The sequence below is a fragment of the Coturnix japonica genome, chromosome 1, assembly GCF_001577835.2.
Source record: "Coturnix japonica isolate 7356 chromosome 1, Coturnix japonica 2.1, whole genome shotgun sequence".
Classification (NCBI taxonomy): Eukaryota; Metazoa; Chordata; class Aves; order Galliformes; family Phasianidae; genus Coturnix; species Coturnix japonica.
The window spans coordinates 6871489-6884379 of NC_029516.1; the positions used below are offsets into that span (position 1 = coordinate 6871489).

The 12891-nt window shown below is 41.0% G+C and overlaps 1 protein-coding gene across 3 annotated transcripts in view; it reads right to left on the reverse strand.

Annotated features, from left to right (window-relative positions):
• GRM3 (glutamate metabotropic receptor 3) overlaps positions 1 to 12891 on the reverse strand; it is a 104845-nt gene that overhangs the window by 66577 nt on the left and 25377 nt on the right. Inside the window, exon 2 of one of the 3 annotated variants that reach the window (XM_015875707.2) lies at positions 386 to 484. The exons of the other annotated variants lie outside the window; for them this stretch is intronic. The gene's annotated coding sequence lies outside the window, so the exon portion shown is untranslated. The remainder of the gene's footprint in view (positions 1 to 385; positions 485 to 12891) is intronic. 3 annotated transcript variants of the gene reach the window in all.

A 12891-nucleotide genomic window follows, 5' to 3' on the forward strand; every position in this document is an offset into this window, starting at 1 on the left:
TTGCTACTTAGAAAGTTCAGATGATGATTGTCTTTTTTGGGGGGTGAGAAATCCAATTGCAAAAAGACAAATATATATGCATGCAACCAAATCCTTTTGGAAACACAAATGGGATTTATTTTTTTATCACCGTCATGATTTTGGATGGAAAATGGAAAACTTGCAAAGAATTCATAATAGGTCATTGCATTACCTTCTGAAACAGGAGCATGCTTACTTGTTCAGAAGGGAAGACAGATGAAGGCAAGCAAACAGCAGAATAAAACATGAATTAAATGATAGCCACTTGCTGATCATTGTTCTTCTACCTGTCCATTATCTGTCTGGATGTAGGTAGTAAATGCCACATGAATTTAAATAAAACAAATTAATCACACTCACTTACAGATGTGATAATAGGAGTTGCTTGAGAGATCTCACATTGGAAACTTGGATGTGGTTGAGCCCGTTGCTGTGTTGATTCTCCTTCAGCAAAATCCTCTACCTGTGCAAGAATATTTTAGGACCTCACTAAATTTGAAATGGTGATGGAGCATTAGGGGTTTTTGCTTATTTGTTGTTTTTTTTTCTCTCATTATTGGGTCTTTACAATAACAGATGGTGAAATCTCTCCTGAGTAAGCCAAATGCCAGTGCTTTTTTTACAGGATGTCATGCAAAGGCACCAACAGCTCAACTCCTACTAGTTCTAGAAATTGATGGGCTTGCTCTAGTGCCTTTTAAAGTTCCTGGGTGTCTTTAAAACATTTTGGATCACCTCCTTGAGACATGTGAATGAGGCAGGCAATCTGTTTTAAATACTTCCTTATTATTCCCACAGCTTCATTTGGACATGCTGGTAAACAAGGTAATAATCTCTGCTTTAACATTTCCTTTTTTATAACACTGAGCCCCCTTACACATGAGTGTAAGGTCAGGACATATTGCAGATAGATTTAAAACACTTTTTTTTTGCCATTCATTATTGAGTGGGGGGCTTTCTATTTCTGAAATGGCCACAGCTGGCAATAAACACCTGTACAGTTACAGCAGGCTGGTGTTTGATGAATGAAAATCATTTTGACCAAGCTTATATTTCCTAGGTCATTTTGCTATGGTTTATTAAGGGAACATGGTCTAGTGGTTGCCAAGGGACATTGGGAGTTATTTCATGCTTCCAGAACAGTCCCATTTCACTCTTTTCTCCACATGGTTAATGAGCTGATGGCCAGCAAATCTCATCTGAATTCACATTTCTATGGCAGTGTGATGGTAGGGACTTTTCTTCATCTCTCTATGTCCCACATTCTCCATTGGTGATGTAAGACTATTCGGATGAACATGTGAGACATGTTGGGGTATATTTATAAAGGCAAAGAAAAGCCCAAAACTCAGATGTTGTTCTGTTTATATCTACTTTGTATTTCTTGCTTTCAGCCTATATATCAATCTATTACATTGCTTTTGTGACTTTTTATTCAAAAAATCCTAGAAGATGCATTGCTTAGTACAGAAAGACAAAATGAATGAGTTGAGTGTGTGGACATATCTCAAACCTGTAGAAGATAGCTGTGTTTGACATCTGGGATTTGTAGGCTTGTGTGTTTCTAGCTACAAATAGTGGCTGAGGCTTGGGAAAAGAAGACTGACTATTTTTGCGTTTTGTATGTTAATAGTTTCTGCTGTCTTGTTCTGATGGTTTGGGAATTCTTAGTGTGAGGATGAAAGGCTGGAAGAAACACTCCTGTTTCTCTGTACTCCGTGGCTTCAAATCTTCTCTATATGTGTCCTCTCCACCTCAAAATGTTTTTGCGTGCTTCACTTACTTACTTCTGCTTAGACACCTTCAGAAGAGGAAGAACTGATGGTGGTATCCCTACTTTATGGTTTTGTATTGTAAAAACTTGATTCTGAATACATCCCAAACTGGGGATGAGGTCTGAGTCATTCCTTTGCAGTTAAATAAAGGACGTTCCACCCCCTTCCCTAACTCCGTGGTTAAAATAGCTAAATTTGTCAGAAATATTGTGGTTTAAGTATTGTGTAAATATGAGCAGGACTCCTATCCTGGCAAAACACTATACTGGGCTTTAACCAAACCTGTTATGACCCTAGTTATGCACAGGCATTTGCTGCTTTCTTTTTTCATTATTTGAGGCTCCTTGCGTTTCATAGGGATAAGCCCTGAATTTATCTACTTTGGCACTTTCTTGAGACAGAAGACAGATAGCAGAGGGATAGAGGAAGGAGAGAAATTCATGTGAAAAGTCTTGAAGGACAGTAAATGTCTTTTGACTGCTGCCTGTGGAGCTTTCATATTTGTTGGGAAGGAAATCATGCTCAGCAATTGTCATTGCCTCCCAGAGAAGTAGTGCATCTGTTTGAAGGTACATATTGTACTTTCAAAGCTCACTGTCTCTCAGACAACATAGCCTGTGACAGCTGGAATCATTTGGGATGTTCCAGTTAAAGGGATACAGGACCAAATTCCCAGGGGCTAAGAATGGCTTCTGCACATAAAACTGTCATTGAACATGAAGAGGAATTTTCAAAAGCATTCAAAATATTTTTGCCTTCTCTGATGAAATTGATTCTGCATTGTCTTGATCATCTATATAGCTCTTTTCTGCATCAAATCTGGTTTGACTGTGATTATTTTAGCAAATAGGATGGGTCAGGGACCACTCTGGCCAGGACGCTACTTGATACAGCTGTTTTGTGCCCATACAGCCAAAATCTCTGGCACTCAGAACTAAATGGTTAAAGCCCAGCAGTCTATAGTGAACAACATTAGGGCTGAGCCAGTTTTCAGCTACTTCCCAAGAGCTGCTCTGGGAGACTTATCTTGGCCAAAAATCAAGAGCCAGGGAATGTGTTAGCAATTAAATGATATGGATGATCACATTCAGGTGGATGTTCTGTCTCCCTTGGCTTGAGAGCTGCAGTTGCATTCCTCAAGATCCTCTGATGTGAATACAGATGATCATAGAACAGAATAATAGAATCTTTTGAGTGAGGAGGGATGTTTAAAGGTCATGTATTCCAACTGCCCTGCAATGAACAGGGACACCTATGGCTAGATCTGGGCACACAGAGCGAGGTCCACAGGTCTACTCCAGAACTGTGAATAGTCCGTCAAATGAGAAGCTGTATGCCACCATCAGTGGCTATATCTAATCTCATAAATTAAAATTACCTGGGGACATTCGTGAGCAGTGGGATCAGTCGGTACATAATGTTGTATCCTCATACAGCTAAACTCTTCCAACAGCTAAAACAGGGTACTCACATTGAGAATAATTATGATGAATGGTCCTGACCATGCGTGAAGTATAAAGCCATGTCTAGGAGTTATGTGGGACAGTACCATGTCTCTAAAGTCCTCAGTGACTCTTGTCAGAACCATTCCAGCAATCTTTTAATGTGGGTACTCAGTTTATACTGTATGTACCTTTTCATTGGCACTGATTGTCTTACTAGTAATACATGACAACAGACACTACTCCTCTGCTGGAAAAACCTTGTCTGATGCATTCTAGTACTGAAGACTAGTGCGGTAATCAAGAGACTAGTGAGCCCCTTTTAAGGAAGGAGGGCAATGTGGCTTTACTTATTTAAGTGAGTGAAAAGAAAACTGTAGAAGTTTTTGGTAGCTCTGAGTACTCAGCAGGGAGAAGAGACTTCAGATATTTTTGGCACAAAAACATGCACATATAACCTGGTACTGAATAAATAGAGATTAGAAATTATAAAGAATTTTCTAAATAGTAGAGGAATGTGGTCTTGGAAAAGCCTTCTGACAACAGGAATAAATGCCAAAATAATCTAAATTGAAGAGAAAGCTAAGAAATTGTATGCCCTGATAGCACTGAACTCCGTGACTGAAGAAGTCCCTTCAAGTCCTATCTGTGATGATCTGTAAAGCATAGAACGAGATCATGTCCCATTGATCTGCAACGACAGAGAAGGTAAAAGCCAAGTCTCATTCCCTTCAGAGCTAAATGTGGAATGATGTCCTCCAGCCACTGCTCTGCCTTTCTATTTAATAGCAAAACAGCCCAGAACTATCTCCTGCAGAAGCAAACAAGGCAAGCTGATGTAAAACAACAAGGGAAGAATGTTCTGGAAGACTTATTGATCCTAATCTATGTTTCCAGTATCTTCTATCCTGTGTATGCTATAAAAAATGAAAAAAATAATTAAAAAAAAGGCATATATCTAGGTACTAACTATATATTCAACATATATTAAATTCAAGAGTATTTATATCTAAATGGCTCCTCCATGTCCTAAATTCTCTCAGTTGTGCTTAATTCTTTGTGCACATAAGGGAAGTAAAAACCACCCACACACTACTTCAGAGCCATTTTTCTTCATCTAAATGAAATTTCTTTAGTTCCATTCATCTTTACAGCTCATTCAACAGGTCCCTCTGCAGCAGTGAAGGGAAGCGTGTTTCAATGTGCTAATCCAGCTCAGAGATGGATTAATTGACTCACAGGTCCCTGTGATCACTAGCCAGATGTCTCTCCCCAGCTGGCAAGCCTTACTGATTTTCTTGTTGTTGTTAATTCTGGGTATCCAGCCAACAGGGGCCCTTCTCTACTCAATCAAAGGCAACATGCCCTCTGCCGACATTTTGTATTCTTTGGCCTGCTTTCCCTTGGGCAAAGGTATTCAACTGTAAACCTCCTCTCCTGGCTCTCTTTCACCTGGCTGCTGGTCCCTCTAGAGAAATTTCTTGGGGCAATTGCACTGGTGCGTTTGCATATTGGGCCACCGTGGGGTGATTCTCTGCAGATGTAATGAATGTTTGAAAGACGGGATATATGAGGGGTCCAAGCTCCTCGACTAATTTTGTCACTGACCCTGATCTCCTGAGCACATCAGTTCTCTGGCACTTCTAGTTTCTCATATCTAGCAGAGATTTAATTATAATATATTTTAAAGATATCTGCTAATGAGCAAGACACTTAGTGAACATGTAGCCATGTATTTTCAGTGTGAAGTCTTCTCCAGTGACTTGCAGTGATTTGGTTAAAAATTTATTAATTTGAGTGTGTCAATTTTGGCCAGACAGTGAAACATTACTCGCTCCTTCCAACTGTTTTGATACAATATTGTGATCTCATTGAGTTGAAATTTAATCTACAACCTGCATTCATCTAGATTCATCTTTTTCCCTCTCTTCTCGATCTCCTCTCCCTCTCCTCCTACAATGAACTATAAAAAAGTTCCCCAGAATAGAAGAAAAACAAAAATATTTCTCCTTGTCTGCACAGCTGTTTTATTTTTTCATTAGAATTGAAGTTGCAAAATATTTTTATTTTTTATTTATTTTTTTATGACAAGATCAAGAAGAACACAGCTTGAAGAGAGAGAAGTAAGAAGTTCATCTAAGGTGTGAAAAAAAGAATTCAGCTTCATTTGCTATGTATCAAATGCATCCTATTCCATCTAAAATTAGGGAGGAGGTCATTCATTCAGTATCAGAGCTGTTGCTTGCAGTTCAGAGGGATATAAATAAGAAAAGAGTCTAATTTAGCATCGTCACTCTGTTTCAGCATAGGCACATGTCTTGTATAAATCTTACCATTAATTTCTTCTCACATTAAGCGTAGCCCCGAGGAATTTGTTTTACAGGGAATTTAAGGCTTAGAACTTTGATCACTGTAACCTGACTTCTCACAACCCAGAAAACAAGTGTCTGAAAAAATGAAATGTGAACAACACACACCATCAATATCAATTACTGCATTGTTAGGTGGTGAATTTTCCCCTCAGAGAGTGAGCAATTCACTTGATGTGGTTGGTACAGGGCTCGATCCTCCTCCCCAGCAGCAGTGATGTGAAGCTGGCATCTCCCTATACTTCAGTGGTGGGCAGAGGAGTAACTGAGTGCAGCATCAGACCCAAAGCCTCTGTGAATGCAGGGAAAAGAGATCTCTGTCAAGAGAGGCTTTCTGCAGCTTGAACAGTGAGCTGCAGTCTTTGAAGAGAAGACTTCAAAGGAAACAGGAGAAAAGAAACAATGTCTAATCTTCATATAAATGTGCTCAAGGGTCTCTGAAACTCAGACGCTTCCAAGATTTAAGAATTAATTATCGCTTGCTAGAAACAAGCTTTATTCACAGGTAACTGGTACATCAGTCTGAGCCCTTTAGGTGCAAAATTCATGGTATTATATTGAACTGATTAAAACTTGACAAATCACCATATTTCCCTGCACTGTACTTGCAAATTTTCCAAATGTTTGATGTTATCTTTCACATTGTTTGTGTGAAATATCTGACAGCAACTCCCCAAATTTTGTCTGTCAAAGGCGGCACTCACAGAAATAGTTTGGTACAGTTGTGAATTGCAGGTTTTTATGCAGCATAGTGAGATGGATGGGTTCTTGGCTTCTGTAGAGCAGTGCAGTTCAGTTGACTTCTACTTACTGTAGCAAAAAAGAAGAATCTAAACCATTTGTCATCTTCACAAATGTATAGATAATGTGGAGCACTGTGAATTACTAAAAGCAAAGCAATGCCATTCTGATTTCTCCTAGCAGAAAGGTGTGTGTAAGATATCCTCCAAGCCAGCTGAGGTACTCAGGATCATAGAATCATTAAGGTTGGAAAAGAGCAGTAAGATCACCTAGTCTAACCATCAACCCATTTCCACCATGCCCACTAATGATGGCCCTCAGTGCCACAGTTAGCTTTTTCTTGAACACTTCTAGAGAAGGTGACTCTGTCACCTCCCTTTGCAGCCTGTGCCAATGAATGCCTCACAAGCTTTTTTGGACTTGTCCTATTGCATAGGTATTCCTGTTACATTCATTTTACACCCAGTGTTTGAAACCTGAGAAGGTGGTATGGCCCTGGGTTGTGGGGCAAGCTTGTGGTGGAATAAAGAATTAAACATTTAAGTATCTGGAGGACTCTTGTGATGGAATTACTGTGCTCTACAAAGTGAATGATTTATTGTGAAAATCTGACAAAAAATTTTGCTAGTCCATGGTAGCACATGAAGCTGAATTTCTGTGCTTATAAGCTAAAGGTGTGAGCCCAGCTGGCTGCTGTGGCTCAGCTGCTGCACAGAAGCACATTCAACCCCAGTAACTTGATTGTGAGTCCCAACCCTCACATCCGTAAAGCACTGTCTGCCTCTTGCCTTTAAACCTTCAATGAGAACAGTTGCTGCAGAGCCTCCTGAGAGCTGCACCACTGAAAGGAAGCAGATTTCTGTCATGAGCAAGGGTTCTCAGACCCACAGCAGCTCTGTTGGGTATACAATAAGAAAATTTTTCTTTTCTCATAATGTCAGCGAACCAAGGTAACTGTTCAGCAGAGAAAAAGAATGAAAGGCAGAGATCAGGTCAAATGCAGCCACTTTGAGAGAATGAATCTCACAGGCAGGATTGCAATTGCTTCATTTTCTGTTTATAGCAGTATGACTTTTGAGGCTAGATGGAATTTGTCTTGATATTTGCCTGGTGGCAATCAGGAGGCATCAGAGACTGTTATCTCCCCATACATATGAATGCTTTGCATCTTGATAACAAACAGATCCAGGCACTGCACACCACCAGCACCTCCAGATTTGCTACTGATAGGAGACACTGGGGATCACAGAAAAACCAAATAACTCAGGGGCGTTGCAGTATCCCTTATTAGCATCCAGGGGGATGCAAAGGGCAGAGCTTGACCCTGGTACTGCTTTATAACAGGGCTGTGGGTGTTTGTTTTGCAAGGAAATATTCTCCTGCAAATATTCAGAAAAAACTCAGACAGTTTCCTCTTACCGACTGTTGCAGCTCCCAAGACAACAAAACCTAATGTAACGGGTGCTGCCTCTCCCTCCCAGAATGGGAAATATTGAGATTTCAACTATTTGTTTAACTTCAGTTAGTTGACACAGCTTGTGAGAAATTATGCTGGGAGGAAAGGAAACCACCCAGATTCCTCTCCTTCCTTTGCATTCCTGCTGAGTGTTCTGAGTGACCCCACCAGGAATGTCCCTGCCCCACAGCCTTCCTTGGGGTTGGCACTGTCTTGCAGACCTCCAGAGCAGGATACATACAGTGATGGGACTAGTGGTGGCTTTAAATGGCTAAGGGTTTAAGTGGTGTCTTCTAGGGGTGCATCTTGATACTGGCAATCTTCAGTGTCTTAATCGATGACATTGACATTGGGATTGAGTGCACCCTCAGTAAGTTTGCTGATGACACCAAGCTGAGTGGTGCAGCTGACACAATGGAAGGAAGGGATTCCAATCAGAGGGACATTGGACAGGGTCTAAAAGTGGGCACACAAAAAACCTAATGAGGTTTAACTGGAACAAGTACAAGGAGTTGTACTTGTGTTGGGGCAATCTCAAATACAAGTACAGAATGGGAGAAGTACTCAATGGGAACAGATCTGTGGAGAAGGACTTGGGAATTCTGGTGGATGAAAAGATGGAGATGAGCCAGTAGAGAGCTCTTGCAGCTCGAAAGGCCAACTGTATCCTGGCCTGCATCAATGGAGGGGTGGCCAGTGGGTAGAGGCCATCTCTGCTCTGCCCTTAGGAGGACTCATCTGGAGTACTGTGTCCAGGTCTGTGTCCAGACTGCCTCTCCTCTGAAGAACGGTTGAGGGAGTTGAGCTTGTTCAACCTGGGGAATAGAGGGCTTCAGGCAGTTCTCATTTCAGCCTTTCAGTTCTTGAAGGAAGATTATAAGCAGAAGAGGGACAGACTTTTTACATGGTCTGATAGTGATAGGGCAGGGAAGAATGCTTTAAACTAAAAGAGGAGAGATTTATGTTAGATATTGGGAAGAAATTATTTACTCAGAGAGTGGTGAGGCACCGGCACAGGCTACACAGAGAAGCTGTGAATGTCCCATCCCTGGAAAACATTACCCAGAAATCTGTGGATGTACTATTCCTATAGACACTCAAGGCCATATTGGATGGGGCACTGGACAGCCTGATCTGGTGCGGGGCAACCAGCCCACAACACGGGGTTGGAACTGGGTGATCTTTAAGGTCCCCTCCAACTTAAGCCATTTTATGATTTTATGATTCTATGATTCTCACTTGGCATCAGTGGGCTGGGTGGGGTAAAGCAGGCAGATGCTGGTATAAAAAGAAGCAACCCAACACTGAATTATTTTTTCCCCCTAGGAGATATTTTCTGTGTTTCTTGTAAGATTTTGGTGTCACTTACTGCATGCCTTGCTATAATGCATCGCCTGAGGCATAATTAAATTCAAAGGGCATGTCTGTGTTGAAAGGGAGGGTTGCAATTTGTTGGTGTTCAGGTTTTTCATTAAAAACCAAGCAGATTTTCTGACTGGCAGGAACAATGGTTACAGAACAAAAATGCTATTAAAAAAGGAGGAAGGCAAAGGCTTTTTCTCTTTCTTTCTCTCTCTCTTTTTTAACAGCTACCTACCTGACAGTCCCACACTGAATTGGAAGAAAGCCCAGCATTTAAAAATAATGGGAATGTAACAGAAAAATAAGGCAAAGAGAAAAGCCTTGATGTGGAGAAAGGTGTGGCAGGTGCTGTAAATTCATATATATCTATCTGTCTCTGTGCTCACAAATATCTACAGCTATACACAAGTGGATGTGTGTGCACGTATGTTTCATTATCAGATGAGAAATTTGCCTTTCTGCTGAAGTTACCCTGAAAGCTCAGCTAATTAGTTCTCATAACACCCATGGAGGCAGACGTTAGTAGCATCCTTATCCGCAGATGAGGAGATAGCAAAGAGCACAGAGAGAAGGGAGCACAGAGAGATTAAGGGATTTCTACTACTGCAAATTCAGGGTGGAGTTGGGAATTCAGTTCAGCAAGCAAAATCCTAACCCCATTAAAAGCAATGGGAGCTTTGCATAAGAGATGCCTGGATTTGGCAGTTTTGCTGCTTTATTCAAACTGATTCATTCTGTACAGCTACGTGTATCTTGATGATGCTTTCTGATGGAAACTGCACCTCTGCCTGTCTCTAGGTCTTGCTTAATCCCAGCTGAGTTCCTTTGTCCTAGAAGTTCAAACCAGGGGCTGAATATGTCTATGAAGAACTCTGCACCATACACTTACATAGCTAGAAAAATAGTCTGGAGTGAAAAGTGGAGTAATTTAAAATCTCCCTAAATTGAGTGCTATATTTTCCGAGGTCACCAGGGTCACAGGAACTGAAATTTTACATTTTAAGTTGCTATGTTCCACAGCTTGGTACTATAAAAAAAAAAAAAAAAAATGGCTGGAGGGTTTCAGCTAGCAGATGAACTGGATTTAAAATAGATTGGACAAAGCCAGCTCATTAAAGAAAAAAAAAGGGTCCTCATTTATAATGGTATTTTTGCCTTTTTGTTTATATTCTCATTCCAGGGCAACTCTTCCATGTTATTAGGGCATTTTCAGCTCTTATTTTTGAGCTTGCTTTATTAATATTGGTAGAACACTTTGAAGTTGAAAATGTAAGTGCTAAGTGGTATCACTGACACACTTTCCAGCAGACGCTTTTTCCTTCCCAGAGGTCATGTGAAGCAAATGTGTCACACCTGCAAATGTGCATAAATTGCTGCTGGCAACAGTGGGACAGATTTCTCTCAAAACTGCTGTAGCAGCTGAGTGCAGGCTGAAAATGCCTTGAAGAGAATTCCTCTTTTTGTCAGGGAGATAGTTTGCTGAGTAGGGGTTCACTACTAGAGACCGAGTCCCAAACCTGGCAGTGAAGCATCTGGAGGCACAGTTTGACTGCAGGATAGAAATCCCTAGAAATCACCCGATGACTTCCTGTTTGCTTTGAAGTTTCTTATTTACAAGTGAATGCTATGGTTTGAGAAGGGCTGGAAGGAGTGCAACATGCTGGGCTATGTAGGGTGGGAAGCAAATTGACCCACTATTGTACCTTGAATTTGGGGACTGCTTCATGATGCTATCCACTGCTGCAGTACACTGAACTTCTAGCTTTGCTGCTTGTTTGCCTTCATCCTGCAGGATCTCAGGCAGGAGAAGGGTCACCAAAGAGCTTATCCATGGAGGATGGTGCCTACAGAGTTTTATGGCCTGTTTGGAAAGTCAGTGACATCCAGGTTAATTTTGAAAATCTGCAGCTGCATCTGTGTCCCTGACACCTGCAACATTTCCCCATCACCCCTGGGGCTTGTAAACACAGGAAGGATCCTGCCTAGTAACCTCACGATATGTACCACAACTGCCTGTGCAGAGCGGGGTGGAAGGCTGTCATCGCACTGTATGGCAGCCTTCCTGCTGAACCACAGCAATACAACCACCCCACTCAACCCCTGCTGTGATTTATTACCTTGTCATATTTTAAAAGCTAAAGCAGGTTGAGCTCAGTCAGTGTTTAGATGGAGAAGCCTCCAAGGAAAACTCAAGAGCTAAAGGAAATGTTTCCTGAGTCAGAGCTGGGGCAATAATGCAGCATGGTGTTAAAAATATTGCCTTTGGACTGATTGTAAAATCAACGTATTAACCACTGGTGGGTTGTGCGGGCGGAATGTAATACCTAACATGACTGGACAATGGCTGACAAGTATTTCTCTTCCTACAAGGGTCAGCCCTACAGCAGGAGCAAACTGTGTGGATAGAAGAGGATGAATCTAGCTGATTGCTTACTCTGCTGTGTCTTCTTATAGGGACTTAGAGGCTTGGTTATTTTCCTTTGTCCTCTTCCTTTGTATGTTACATAGTTCTTCAAGTTGTACAATAACATACAACAGCATTCAAAATACAAGAAGGGGGAAACATTTCATGGTATGTATATATTTTTTCAAATATATCTCCCAGCTCCTGGAAATCCACAGCTTGCTTATTCCATTAAATCTGTTTCTGCTTAACACTGTGGGTTATACAGATTTCTCCCTCATCCTTCCCACAGAATTACCTGGAACGATTATGCTGCTCAAAGCTATCTGCAAGGCTGGATCTATGGTCTACAAGCTTCTTACATCACGCAACAGCTCTATGTCCAGCCCTCACAGGACAGTCAACCACATCTGTTTCCATTAGATCTGTAGATGTTGTGGTTAAAGTCCTGGATTCTGGGCACTGGAGCTGTGGGACGACACATTTTCTTTTTTACCAGTAAAGTGCATTTGCTGATCGTTCATTACATAGTTCACGTGAAACAATTTCAGTCAAAGAAAGTAAATGTTTCTCTTCTGCCATGTGATCTATATGTATGTAATAAAAGAAATGATGCATATTCTAAATATGAAAAGTAGATTGAAAAAGCACTGATCTGAATTCAAAGAAATAATATAAAACAAACAACTTCATCCATGCACCATTCTAACCCATCTGGTTCCTAAACAAATACTTCTTTATTCCCATGAGACTGTGGAATGTTTTGTTTTCTGTTTTTGTGCCCTCGGTTTAACAAGCCGCTGATTGAAGTAGGAAAGGTGATAAATAATCCCATAATAAAAACGGAAAAGCAACCGGATTATTTCTAACAACTGTTATTTTAGGTGGCCATTTGAAGAGTGAACTAATTGGACAGCAGGTTGCAAATGCTCTGTGTCTGTAATAATTAACTGTTCCTCTTAGCTAGGAAAGGCCAAGATAAGTACTTTACAAACCATTGTTGAGAATACAAGTGCTATGAAGAAAGCACTGGAAGGAATCTTCTTTAGAATACAAGGAAGTATGTAATGTCAGATTCCTTGAAGGAAAAGATTATGATTTATTTGGACTTCTCTAGACAGAAGCAGAATGTGATACTAGTTCACAACTTAGGGACATAGACATTTGTAGGCTGGACGGCACCCAAGCCTGAACCCATCCAGGGCCTTGTTTCAGAGGATGGCCAGCACCAGGTGATGCAGGAGATGTTACAAGGGAATTTGTGGGCTGTTAAGTTTTCACAAGTGGCACAAAGATTGTCCTAATTTCTGTTTCTTGTTGT